General features: G+C 39.6%; 1 pseudogene; it reads left to right on the forward strand.

The window, feature by feature from the left end:
• Positions 1 to 1,695: 1,695 nt before the first annotated feature.
• Positions 1,696 to 3,015, forward strand: LOC101606644 (annotated as a pseudogene).
• Positions 3,016 to 12,920: the final 9,905 nt, after the last annotated feature.

Genomic DNA, 12,920 nt, shown 5'->3' on the forward strand with positions numbered 1-12,920 from the left:
TTTTATTAAACTACCCAACACACAAACCAAAGGAAAATATATTGAAAGCAGCTAGAGGGAAAAATCAAGTCACAGAGGCAAGCCCAACAAGATCACAGCAGATTACTCAACACAAACTTTAAAACCCAGAAGGTCTTAGAATGATGTATGCCAAGTTCTGAAAGATAACAACTGTAAACCTAGGATACTTTATCCTGTGAAGCTATCCATTCAAATAGGTGGAGAAATAAGGACATTCCATAACAAAAGCAGGCTAAAGGATTTTTTGAAGATAAAACCAGCTCTACAGAAAATACTTCAAAGGATCCTCCATGCTCAAGAGAAAGAAAAGCACCCATATAAGGAACCTAGAAGAAACAAACCATACTCAAATATTACTTAATACAAGATAGCAAAGTTAAAACTGGAAGAACTACAAAACAAGAAAAATTTACAAAAATAAATACACACCTTTCAATAATAATTCTTAATATCAATGGCCTTATTGCCCCAACCAAAAGACATAGGTTTGCGGACTGGGTTAAAAAGCAGGATCCTACAATTTGTCCAAGAAGCTCACCGTTTCACAAAAGATGGACACTATTGTATGGTGAAAGGTTGGAAAACAGTATTTCAAGCAAATAGGCCTGGAAAACAAGCAAAGGTAGCTGTCCTAATACCTGACAGTATAGACTTCAGACCAACATTACTTAGGAAAGATAAGGAAGGTCACTTTATATTGATTAAAGGAACACTTCAACAGGAGGACATTACAATCCTAAACATATATACACCTAACATGGGGGCTCCCAATTTCATCAAACGAACACTATTAGAACTAAGGTCACAGATAACACCCAACACAGTTAGAGTGGGTGACTTCAATACCCCATTCTCATCAATTGACAGGTCGTCCCAGCAATAAAATAAACAGAGATGCAACTGGATTAAATGAGGTCATAGAACAAATGGACCTAAAAGATATATACAGGACATTGCATGCAAATGCTGCAGAATACACATTCTTTTCAGCAGCACATGGAACATTCTCTAAAATAGACCATATAGGGCTGGAGAGATGGCTTAGTGGTTAAGTGCTTGCCTGTGAAGCCTAAGAACCCTGGTTCGAGGCTCAATTCCCCAGGACCCACATTAGCCAGATGCACAAGGGGGCACACATGTCTGGAGTTCATTTGCAGTGGCTGGAAGTCCTGGTGCACCCATTCTCTCTGTCTCTATCTGCCTCTTCATCTCTCTGTCTGTCACTCTCAAATAAATAAATAAAAACAAAAAAAATTAAAAATAAAATAGACCATATATTAGGACACAATGCAAACCTTAACAAATACAGGAAAATTGGAATCATTCTTTGCACTCTATCTGATCACAATAGGGTCAAACTACAAATCAATAGCAAGAAAAGCTATAGAGCATACACAAAATCATGGAAACTAAACAATACACTGCTAAATGATGAATGGGTCAATGAAGAAATCAAGAAGGAAATCAAAAGTTTCATAGAATTAAATAATAATGAGAACACAACATACCAAAATCTTTGGGACATAATGAGGCATTCCTAAGATGGAAATTTATAGCTTTACATGCCTTCATTAAGAAATTAGAGGTGTAAGCACAGTTGAAGCTTTCCAGCATTGCCAGCCCATGTGTGAGTCTCGTCTAAACTGTCTTTCCAGGGAAAAAAGAAAAAATAAAATGCCCAAATTTAAAGCATTTTGTGGGGCTGGGAGTCAGCAGAAGTATGCGCCTCTGGCCAAGTAGATTCTGGCCGGGGACACCTTGCAGGCTGGGACCCGGGAAAAGCAGCAGGGTCGCGGGAAGAGGAGGAAGAGTACGTGGGGCCCGGCTGAGCCGGCGGATCTTGCAACAAGCGGGACAGCAACAGGAGGAGCTCAAGACCAAGCTTGGCACTGGGGACCAACCCGCCAGGCCACAGAACGCACCACACGCCTGGGGCCAGGAGTGCCACAGGATGGATCTGATGATGAGGACGAGGAGTGGCCCACTTGGAGAAGGCAGCCAAAATGACGGGGTAAACCACCAAGCAGAGGTGGTGGTAGACCCTGAGGATGAGTGTGCTATTGAAATGTTCGTGAACAAGAACCCGCCTGTCAGGTGCACCCTCGCAGACGTCATCATGGAGAAGCTGACAGAGAAGCAGACAGAGTTGGAAATTGTCATGTCAGAGGTGTCAGGCTTCCCTATGCCCCAGCTGGATCCCCGGGTCCTGGAGGTCTACAGAGGGGTCCACGAGGGGCGTTGTGAAGACCAGGTGCTGTCCAAGTACCTCAGTGGGAAACTTCCCAAGGCGTTTAAGATCATCCCCGCACTCTCTAACTGGGAGCAGATCCTGTATGTCACAGAGCCTGCAGCCTGGACTGCAGCTGCCATGTACCAAGCCACAAGGATCCTTTCTTCTAACCTGAAGGAACGCATAGCCCAGCGTTTCTACAACCTTGTCCTGCTCCCCCGGGTCCACGATGACATCGCTGAATACAAATGGCTCAACTTTCACCTCTACATGGCCCCCAAGAAAGCCCTGGTCAAGCCTGGAGCCTGGTTCAAAGGTATCTTACCCCACTGTGCGAGTCTGGCACTTGTACCCGCCGTGAAGCCATCATCGTGGGCAGCATCATCACCAAGTTCTCCATCCCTGTGTTGCACTCCAATGCTGCCATGCTGAAAATTGCCAAGATGGAATACAGTGGTGCCAACAGCATCTTCCTGTACCTACTGCTGGTTAAGAAATACGCACTTCCCTACTGAGTGCTGGACCCGCTGGTCTTCCACTTCCTGGGCTTCCGGACTGAGAAGCATGAGCTTCCTGTGCTGTGGCATCAGTGCCAACTAACGTTGGCACAGCAAAACAAGGCCGACCTGGCTACCGAGCAGGAGGAGGCCCTCCTCGAACTGCTTCGGCTACAGCCTCACCCACAGCTGTCCCCGGAAATCAGGCACGAGCTTCAGAACGCAGTCCCCAGAGATACAGAAGATGTTTCTGTTGCCATGGAGTGAGAAGTCACCTGCCCTGGTCCAAGGGCATGGAAGGATTCTAGTACCCTGTTGAGATGACTAGAGATAACTAAAGGCCTACAAAAGGACACCAAGGGATCCCCGGGGCATATGGGTCCCCCAATCCTGGGCATGAAGGACTAACTCTAAATAGCAGTCTGTGCTGGCTTCTGGGACCTAGCAGGAGTTGCCCCACCCAGGCTGGCAGTTGGTATAAGTACCCTCTCCCACCATAGTGTCAGTTCACTGGGATGTGATAAAAACAAATCAGATATTTATTTAAAAAAATAAATAAATTAGAGCCTATCACTAAAGTAGACTTAAAAGGCACCCATCATGGCACATGGGATTTTGCAGAAAGGGGGCAACAAGATTGTTGGGGCATTTTGCACAAAGACATTGCCTTTCCCTCTCCCCATAATGCATGACCCACAATCCCCATGGGGCTGACCATCATAAAAGAAGAAGGCCTCACCAGAAAGGGACAAGGAAGTAGGAAAGGATGGTGTTGTTTGCATACTAAATATGTCCAAATCTACTAAAAAAAAAAAAAAAAAAGAAAAAGAAATTAGAAAGGTCACAAGTAAACAACTTAATGCTTCACTGTAAGGCCTTAGAAAAAGAAAAACAACACAAACCGAACATCAGTAGATGGGAAGAAATTAATTAAATAAAAATTTTAAAAAATCCAAAGAATCAATGAAACAAAGAGTTGGTTCTTTGAAAGGATAAAGAAAAAGATTGATAAACCTTTAGAAAACATGACCAAAAGAAAGAGCAAAGAGACACAAATTAATGAAATTAGAGATGAAAAAGGATCCATCACAACAGATACCAGAGAAATCAAAAAATCATAGGGACATACTATAAGAACATATGCTCCACAAAGTTTGAAAATCTGAAAGAAATGGATAATTTCCTTGACTTATATGACCTACCAATATTAAACTAAGATGAGATTAACCTCTTAAATAGACTTATAACAAGTATTGAGATCTAAGTGTGGTGGTTTGATTCAGGTGTCCCCCATAAACTCTGAATGCTAGGTTCCCAGCTGATGGAGATTGGGCAATTAATGCCTCCTGGAGGGAGTGTATTGTTGGGGGCGGGCTTATGGGCTTTATAGCCAGTTTCCCCATGCCAGTGTTTGGCACACCGTCCTGTTGCATTGGCCAGGGGTTGATGTCCACCCTCTGCTCATGCCATCCTTTTCCCCTGCCATTGTGGAGCTTCCCCTCGAGCCTGTAAGCCAAAATAAATCTCTTTTTCCCAGAAGCTGCTTTTGGTTGGGTGATTTCTAACAGCAATGCAAACCGGACTGCAACGCTAAGCAATTATATAAAAAAAATTCCCAACTAAAAGAAGTCCAGGCCCAGATGAATTCACTGGTGAATTTTACCAGACCTTCATGGAAGAACTAACACAAATGTTTCTAAAGCTTTTCCATAAAATAGAAAAGGAAGTAATCTGGCTAAATTCCTTCTACAAAGCCAGCATCAACCTGATACAAAAACTACACAGATAGAAGAACAAAAATAATTGCAGTTCAATCTCCCTCATGAATATACATGCAAAAATTCTCAACAAAATACTGGCAAACAGAATGCAAGAATATAGAAGATAGATCATTCACCCCAACCAAATAGGCTTTATCCCAGAGATGTAAGGATGGTTCAACATATACACATCGATAAACATAATACATTATATAAATGGACTGAAAGACAAAAATCACATGACCATCTCATTAGATGCAGAAGAAGAATTTGACCAAATCCAACATCCTGTCATGATAAAACTCCTACAGAGACTGGGAATAGAAGGAACATACCTCAACCTAATAAAGGCTATTTATGACACAGCCATCATAATACTAAATGGAGAAAAACTTGAAGCTTTGTACACATTTTTATTTATAACATAGTACTGAAGTCTTAGCCATAACAATAAGGCAAAAGACACTCATAAAAGGAAACAAATTGGAAAAAAAAGAGATCACTTTATTATTATTTGCAGATGATATGATTCTATATATAAAGGACAGCAAACATTCTGATAAATACTTATAGCCATGTAGTAGGCTACAAAATAAATACACAGAACTCAGCAGCTTTCCTATATGCTAACAACAAACACACAGAAGATGAAATCAGAGAATCACTTGCATTCACAGTTGTATCAAAATAATAATAATAATAATAATAAAGTACCTTGGAATAAACCTATCCAAGACAGTGAAGGATCTATACAAAACTTTAAAACACTCAAGTGAGAAATTGCTGAAGACACTAGGAAATGGAAAGACATCCCTTGTTCTTGGGTTGGAAGAATCAATATTGTGAAAATGGCAATCTTACTAAAAGCAATCTACACATTTAATGCAATCCCCATCAAAATTCCAATGGCATTCTTCATGGAAATAAAAAAAAGTCCAAAAATTTATTTGGAAGCACAAAAAACCTTGAATAACTAAAGCAATTTTGAGCAAAAAATAATAATAATAATAAGGCTGGTGGTATCATCATACATGATTTTAACTTATATTTAGAGCCATAGTAACAACAACAACAACAAAAAAAAAACAAAAAACAGCATGGTTCTGGTACAAAAACAGACATGTAGATCAATGGAACAGAATAGAGGACTCAGATGTAATTGTGGGTAGCTATAGCCACCTGATCTTTGACAAAAATGCCAAAAATACTCATTGAAGAAAAGGCAGCCTCTTCAGCAAATGTTGCCTGGAAAACTGGATATGTATCTGTTGAAGGATGAAAATAGATCCTCCTCTCTCTCCATGCAAAAGAATTAAGTCCAAATTGATCAAAGACCTTAACATCAGACCTGAAATTCTGAAACTGCTAGAGGAAAAAGTAGGGGAAACCCTTCAACATATTGGTCTGGGCAAAGACTTTCTGAACATAACCCCAATTGCTCAGGCAATAAAACCACAGATTAACCCCTGGGACCTCATGAAATTGCAAACCTTTTGTATAGGAAAGGACACTGTGAATAGAGCAAAGAGGCAATCTACAGATGGTTGAAAATCTTTGCCAGCTATACATCTGACAAAGGATTAATAACTAGGATATACAGAGAATTCAAAGCACTCAATAATAAGAAATCAAACAACCCATTAAAATTGAGCTATGGAACCAAATAGAGAGTTATCAAAAGAAGAAATACACATGGCATCTAAAAAAACTGTTCTACATCTCTAGCCATCAGGGAAATGCAAATTAAAACTATGTTGAGATTCCATCTCACTCCTGTCAGATTGGCTACCACAACAATAAATGCTGGTGAGGATGAGGAAAAAAAGAGGAATCCATCTACACTGTTGGTGTGAATGCAATGTAGTCCAGCCATTGGGGAAATCAGTGTGGAGGTTCCTGAGACAGCTAAAAATAGATTTGCCATATGACTTAGTTATAGCACTCCTAGGCATATATCCTAAGGACTCATCTCACTACCTTAGAGATACTTGCTCAATTATGTTTATTGCTGCTCTATCCACAAGACCTAGGAAATTGAACCACCCTATATGTCCCTCAGCTGATGAGTGGATAATGAAGATATGGCACATTTACACAATGGAGTTCTATTCAGCAGTAAAGAAAAATTAATTATGAAATATGTAGGAAAATGGATGGATCTGGAAAGGATTCTACCCAGACCCAGAAAGCCAAATGTCACATGTTCTCTTTTATGTGGATCCTAGACAAATGATTGGACTTCTAAGTGAGTAGGAAGAAAACTCAGTAGCAGAAGCCAGTAAACTACAAAGGGGACATAAAGGGAATAGAAAGGGGGGGGGGGAGACTAATAAGATGATATTGTATATACGGAAGTATAAGTACAGATCAATGGGGGTGAAAATGTAGAGCACTAAACACCCACATAACAAAGATGGAGAGATCTCAAGTTAATAACTTAATGAACTACCTAAAGGCATTGAAAAACAAAAACAATCCAATCCTAAGAGTTTCAGATGGAAAAAATAATTAAGATCAATTAAGCAAAACTCATTGAATTGAAAAACCAGAAAACAATTTTTTTAAATGATGAAACAAAGAAGTGGTTCTTAAAAAAAAATAAGATTGATAAAACTCTTGCCAATTCAATAAAAAGAAAAGAAGAGAAAAAGCAAACTGACATGATTAAAAATTAAAAAGAAGCCAGGTCTAGTGGCACATACCTTTAATCCCAGCACTTAGGAGGCAGAAGTAAGAGGATCACTATGAGTTCAAGGCCAGACTAGGCTAGAGTGAGACCCTGCCTCATAAAAATAGAACAAACAAAGAAGGTCACAACTGACACCAAGGAAATTGGAAGAATCATCAAAACATATTTCCAAAGCCTCTATCCCACAAAATTGGATAATCTGGAAAAAATTCCTAGACATATACCACTTACCAAAATTAAACCCAGAAAAGATAAGATTCTTAAACAAACCCATTACATTCAATGAGAATGAAAATGTAATTTAAAACCTCCCAACAACAACAAAAACCCTCTAGAAGCAGATGGATTTCCAGCCAAATTCTCAAGTTATTTCACACAACTAGAAAAGAGGAGCTACTCCTAAACTCCTTCTATGAAATCTTAACATCAAAACCAGACAGAGACACAAAAAGAAAACAGTAACAGACTGATATGATTACTAAAATCCTTGAAAACAGATTCAGAAACACATCAAAATCGTTATTTACCTTGATCAAGTAGGCTTTATCCCAGGGATGTAGGGAGGGTTCAACATATGAAAATTGATTAACATAATACACCATATAAATAAATATAATTTTTAAAAGCCACATGATCATTTCAATAGATGCAGAAAAGGTCTTTGATAAAATACAATATCACTTCATGATTAAAATGATGGGGAGACTAGGGATGGAAGAACCATATCTCAACATCCTAAAGGCTATTTATGAAGTATCTAAGGTCCAAATCATACTAAATGGGGAAAAGTTTGAAGCACTCGTGTTGAGATCGAGAATAAGAAAGGGCTACCCACTCTCAGCACTGCTCTTCAACATAATACTAGAAGCCCTAGCCCAACCAATAAGAGAAGAGAAAGAAATAGAGGAGATACAAATTGAAAAGAAAGAAGTCAAAGTAGCCCTATTCACAGACAACATGATCCTATAAGTTAGTGACCTGAAAAGCTCTAAAAAATTTTTAAGAAAAACTTCTACAGGTGATAAATTGTTTCAGCAAAGTGGCAAGATACAAAATCAACACACAAAAATCATTGGCTTTCTTATATAAAAAAAATACACACAGAGAAAAGACATCTGTGAGGCTGTCCCATTTTCAATAGACATAAAAAAAATATTAAAAATCTGAGGCTATTACTAACCAAGAAAGCAAAAGACCTATTCAAGAAAAACATAAAAGCACTGAAAAAAGAAATTAAGGAGGATAGAAGATATAAAGACCTCCCATGCTCACAGATTGATAGAATTTTGTTAAAATGGCCATTCTACCAAAAGCAATATACAGATTCAACATAATACCAATAAAAGTTCCAGCATCATTGTTCACAGCAATAGAAAAAAATATAGTCTCAAAACAAAAAGAATTACAGCGGCCATAGATATCCAAAACTATCCCAAGCAAAAGAAACACCACTGGGAGTATCACCATACCTGATTTAAAGTTATACTACAGGCACTAGAGAGATGACTTAGCAGTTAAGGTGCTTGCCTGTGAAGCCTAAGGACCCAGGTTCAATTCCCTGGTACCCACATAAGCCAGATGCACATGAGTCTAGAGTATATCTGCAATGGCTAGAGGTCCTGGCACTACCATTATCAATCTCTCTCTCTTCCTCAAATAAATAAATAAACAAATAAATAAAATATTAAAAATAAAGTTAGGGCTGGAGGGATGGCTTAGCAGTTAAGGCATTTGCCTGCAAAGCTAAAGAACCAAGGTTCGATTCCCCAGGACCCACGTTAGCCAGATGCACAGGAGGTACACGTCTGGAATTCGTCTGCAGTGGCTGGAGGCCCTGGTGCACCCATTCTCTCTGTCTCCCGCTTTCTCTGTCAAATAAATAAATAAATAAATATATTTTTTTAAGTTATACTACAAAGCCATAGTAATAAAAAATAGCATGCACTAGTACAAAAAAAGACATATAGATCAATGGAACATAACACAAGATTCAGGCCAAAGAAGCCAACAATGCACACTGCAGAAAAGACAGCATTTTCAACAAATGGTGCTGAGGAATAGGACAACCATATATAGAAAAATGACTAGATCTACTTCTCTCACCCTACACAAAAATCAACACCAAATGGATTAAGGATCTTAGTATAAGACCTGAAACTCTGAAATGAATGGAAGAAAAAAGAAGGGAGAACACTCTAAGATATAGGAGTTGGGAAAGACTTCTTAAATAAGGCCACAGTAGCTCAGGAAATGAAACAAACACTCAAGTACTGGGAATTCATGACACTAAAAAGCTTTTGTACAGACAGGCATGCCATAAACAGAGCCAAGAGATAACCCATAGAATGGGAGAAAATCTTCACTAGCTATACCTCCAACAGAGGCTTAATATCTAGAATCTACGAAGAACTAAAAAAAACTAAGCAATAAAAAAAAACAAAAACTCAAACAATCTACTCCAAAATTTTGGACCAGAGAACTGAACAGAGAATTCTCACAGAAAGAAATACAAATGGCCACTACTCACTTAAAGGAAATGTTTAACATCTTTAGTGATCAAAAAATGCAAATTAGAACTGGAGAGATGGCTTAGCGGTTAAGCGCTTGCCTGTGAAGCCTAAGGCCCCCAGTTCGAGCCTCAATTCCCCAGGACCCACGTTAGCCAGATGCACAAGGGGGCGTACACGTCTGGAGTTCGTTTGCAGTGGCTAGAAGCCCTGGCATGCCCACTCTCCTCTCTCTCTCTGCCTCTTTCTCTCTCTGTTTGTCACTCTCAAATAGATAAATAAAAATAAAAAACAAAATTAAAAAATGGAAATTAATAAGCCGGGTATGGTAGCACATGCCTTTAATCTCAGCATTTGGGAGGTAGAGGTAGAAGGATCACCACAAGTTCGAGGCCACCCTAAGAGTACATAGTGAGATCCAGGTCATCCTGGGCTAGAGTGAAACCCACCCTCGTAAAAAAAAAAAAAAAGAAGAAGAAAGAAAAAGAAAGCAAATTAAAACACTTTGAGACTCCACTTTACTCCAATCAGGATGACAATCATTAAAAAATCAAATGACAACAAATGTTGGCATGAATATGGGGAAAGAGGAACCCTTACTCACTCCTATTGAAGTCAGTATGGAGACTACTGAAGAAGATGAAAATAGATCTATCATCTGACCCAGCCATTCCACTCCTGGGAATTTACCTAAAGACTCACCTCTTTACTTCCGAGCTAGCTGTTCAACCATGATTATTGCTGCTCTATTCACAATAGCTAAGAACTGTAATCAACCCAGATGCCCATTGACAGATGGATAATGAAGACGTGGTACATATACACAAACGAATTATACTCAGCAGTATGGAAAAAGGAAATAATTAAATTTGCAGGAAAATGTATGGACTTGGAAAAATATCATCCTAAGTAAGGTCACACAGTTTAAGGAAGTCAAATGCCAACGTTTTCTCTCATATGTGGCTCCTAAAATGGACCAGCCAAAGAGAAAGGCAAAAGACAGCAAGCATTAGGTCCACCAGAGTGAGTGAGGAAAAAGTGAAAACAGGGAGGAAAGGAGGAGATAGAAGACAACTGAGGTAAGCGAAAGAATATAGGGTGGAAGGTGGGTCCGGGCAAGGGAGAGGGAGGAAGGGAATGACAGAAAACTAAAGTCTAAAGTATTAGTAAATTAGATATAGCCCTGTGGGATACCAGTATACAAGATATAACCCCCCAATGAAGTAAGGGGGACAGACAAGACTGATATGCCCAGTAGAGGAGGTGGAGAAAGCTTAATCCTAAAACCATAGGCTCTGGCTTATGAATCCCAGGAGCAGAACTGGGTCACCCCCCACCCCCACCCCAGTGAACAGCTGTCCAGGGAGATCCATGAAGTTCCCAAAACAATGTAGGCCATTGTCAAACATTTGGTTACCCATCAGAGCTAAAAGGTAAGACCCTATCTAAAGACACCACAGGATGGCATCCCAGGATACCAAATTACCACATGGGAATCTCAAAGAAAGCCAGACCTCTCCTGCTAAACCCTCATGGCACTGGGAAGTACTATAGGCACTACTATGTAACAGTGGTCACCAGCAGCACGAATAATAAAGCCCTGCAAACTATACCACACAGACAAGAAGCACACACTTGTGCAATGGTATCACATAGCCCATGTGGGTAACCAACTGTCCTTCATTTGGACATGAGCCCCACTCAGTGGGAAAGAGTTCATATCTGGTACTGGGAACCAAGCCAGCTCCTCATGGGCAGGAAACTCACAACCCCCAGAGAGAAGCTCCCATTGTTCTCTGGACAAGTTGAGTAGGTATCCTCACCAAAATATCTCTCAAAATTATATGCATATCCCCATTAATCAAAACTGCTCTTATCCTTGGCTGAAGAATCTGTTCTATTTTACAGATGGCAGAGAATACTGGGGAGATCCAACACCCAACAATTGAACAGGAAAAGATAGCCGACTGCTCACCAAGAGACATTTATGGAGGTCTAGAAGAAACCACAATGGAAGCAGCAACCTGGGTATTGACTGCTCCCAATGCTAGCCTAGCAACCACCTCCAGGGAAATAGCAACAAACACGGAAGTGAAATGAAACACATCATAACAGAAACACAGAGAATTCAACCCTAAAAAGAAAAAACTGCAAACACGCCCAAGGCTCAGGAATTGTGGAAAAGCAGGGCAGGAACATTGTAAGAGTCACAGGGTGGGTAGAACTGTCCTATGGTAGAGCTCACCCCACCCCAGAAACTACCAGAGGCCCTAATTACCCCACAGTGAACACTGAAGACCCTAATGATAAGGGCCCTCAGGAAATGGAGACCAGGGGACCATGCTATAATCTGTGTAAGAAAAATTGTATATATAAATTAAAAAGTGGGCTGGAGAGATGGCCTAGGGGTTAAGCACTTGCCTGTGAAGCCTAAGGACTCCGGTTCGAGGCTCAGTTCCCCAGGTCCCACATTAGCCAGATGCACAAGGGGGCGCACGCGTCTGGAGTTCGTTTGCAGTGGCTGGAAGCCCTGGCGTGCCCATTCTCTCTCTCTCCCTCTATCTGTCTTTCTCCCTGTGTCTGTCTCTCTCAAATAAATAAATAAAAAATGAACAAAAAATATTTTAAAAAAGTGAAAATGGAAAGAAAAATAAATTATCAAGCTGTCTCCTCCTCATTGCTTTTCTGTATATTTAGTCACTTGCCTGGGTCTTATGAAGGAGATATGTGTTCATGCAGCAAAGATCAAGATTCCTCCACCAAGATGGGAAACCTGGCAATCTGCATTTAGTAAAGTGGTGAAACCTAAATCCTGCAAAAATAACAAAAAGCTCTGCTACATGAGCAAAGAATGAGGTTCTTCTCTCAAATTTTAAAGCATGAGTGCTTCTCTTAAAAAACTTTTTTCTTTCACTTTAGAAATATTTAGCAATTTTGAGTCAAACATTATTCACTGTTAAGAGGGAAAAGACTCAGTAAAATGGTTCTTGTCATTGAAAGTGAAACAGAAATATATTTATTACATGGGAATGTAAGGTTTATTCATTGTACCTAAAATAAAATAAATGATTGTTGAAGATAAATGTAATGAGTAAACAAAAGAACCAGTTAAAAATAATACCACATGTGCAATTTTACAAGAAAATGAATTGTAATTCAATATATTTTACATTATTTAATTCTAAGTACATTACACATATCATAAATATACACTTA

This window comes from Jaculus jaculus, chromosome 2 (genome assembly GCF_020740685.1).
Source record: "Jaculus jaculus isolate mJacJac1 chromosome 2, mJacJac1.mat.Y.cur, whole genome shotgun sequence".
Taxonomy (NCBI): Eukaryota; Metazoa; Chordata; class Mammalia; order Rodentia; family Dipodidae; genus Jaculus; species Jaculus jaculus.